We start from the raw sequence: 1859 nt of genomic DNA on the forward strand, positions 1-1859 counted from the left end.
TAGGTCAGAGGTCTAGTACAACTTCTCCTATTACACTCTTAACCACTCTTTCCTCTAGAACAAAATATTGTTCTAGTGTCATGATTAACTTAGCTGATTGTACTGATGCTAGGTGTGAAGCTGCACTCACCAACCTTGATCGGATCAAAGCAGATACTAGAGCTAAGCTCTCTATGGGTATGTTGTAGATTATGAGGAACTCTCCCAAGTTAGTGTGTTCTCAATAAATTTCTTTTATCTCTATGTAGTCATCTTGGAATCTTTACTTGGATGGGACCCCTTGGAATTTGAAAACCATGGGCTTAGGTGCCATCATCTTGCCAGATGTGGATGCCATTATATCTGCACAAAGAAAAGACATTTATTAGTTTTTCATAATAAGGCTTGTTAATATCCTAAAATATGCAAAAAAATCAAATTACCCCCCTTGTTATTTATCAAAGAAAAATAAAAGATAAGGTACACGCCTGCGCACCAGACTAGGTGCGCAGTTGTGCACCTCATTTTCTATGTTTTTATAATATTTTAAGGTTTTTTGATTTTTTAACATTTTTAATTTTGTAACACTTGGCTGAGTAAAGGCACGATAGTGGGCACGATGCATAGTGCACGTGGCTTGGTAAGGTTTGTGCGATGATGTGAGCACAACTTGGTGCAGTGAGTTGGTGAGGCACACATAGTGTGGTGCATGTGGCATGGGGCAAGTAGTGCAGGTGATGTAGCCAGTGGGCATGCGGTGATAGGTGTAGAGTGCATGACAGCGAGGAGGTGCACATGCTATAGGGTAGGTGGAGTGCAAGGTAGCAAGGAGGTATGCATGATGCGGTTGTGTGGTGCAGTTTTTGAAGCTATGTGAGTGTGAGGTTTTGAGTTTCAGGTGCAAGGTTGTGCACTAAAGCAGGTGTGCAATAATGCATGCCTTTTACTTTCACATGTAGGGTTTCTAATTCTTAGAGGGTGTGGATGTGGAGGTTGGGGTTGATGCACACCTTAGTGTAGGTGCGAAACTGGATAACACTACATGGAGAGTGAGACGTGCGGAGGGTGCAATTCACTGCAGAGATAAATGCAAATAAAAGTGAAGGGAAAAGTTTGGAGGGGGGTGGGGGTTTATATAACCCCACCCACCATCGGTGGTGTGCACGATGCACAACTATGTGGGTGTGCAAGTGCACACCTTACACATCACTAAGGGGTTTTGTGCTCTCTGAAACTACAAACCAGTGCTAGTGCGCTGGTCTGCATCCATTTAAAAAAAAAATCCAATTTTTTATTTTTTAGATTTTTTCAATTTTACGATTTTTTTCTTTTTTCAATATTTTGACTTTTTATGACTTTTTGACTTTTCACTTTTTACTTTCTTGACTCTTCAACATTGGGATGGGTACTTAGGGCCTTAGAATTGGCCTACATTCAAAAAAAGTAGCGGGTCCCCATTTCCTAATCAAAATGGGGCATGCATTGTAGAACCACAACAAAAGGATAAAGGAAACTATTTGATAGAAGGGAAAGGCTTAGAAAGTTTATGGAAGGTCAATTGGTGTTGTTATGAGATAAGAGACATGAGCCAGGAGGTATGCATTCTAAGTTCCAATCTTTGTGGAAAGGACCTTTTGAGATCACACAAGAAAATCAAAATAATTCTTTCAAATTGGCATATACCACTATTGAAATCCTACCATGTTCTTATAATGGACATGACTTGAAGTTGTATCAAATGCAAAATTGAGAAGTAGGTAACTCCTACATAGTATTTAGATAGGTAGGTTTCCATTTCTTGTATTTGCTTAGTTTAGTAGCTTGTTGTCCTTAGGTAGTTCCTTACTTCTTTCTTAGTCTAGCCCATTCTCTTTGTTTCC

Source organism: Cupressus sempervirens, chromosome 10 (genome assembly GCF_028749045.1).
Source record: "Cupressus sempervirens isolate cs-2001-9-10 chromosome 10, ASM2874904v1, whole genome shotgun sequence".
In the NCBI taxonomy this organism is placed as follows: domain Eukaryota; kingdom Viridiplantae; phylum Streptophyta; class Pinopsida; order Cupressales; family Cupressaceae; genus Cupressus; species Cupressus sempervirens.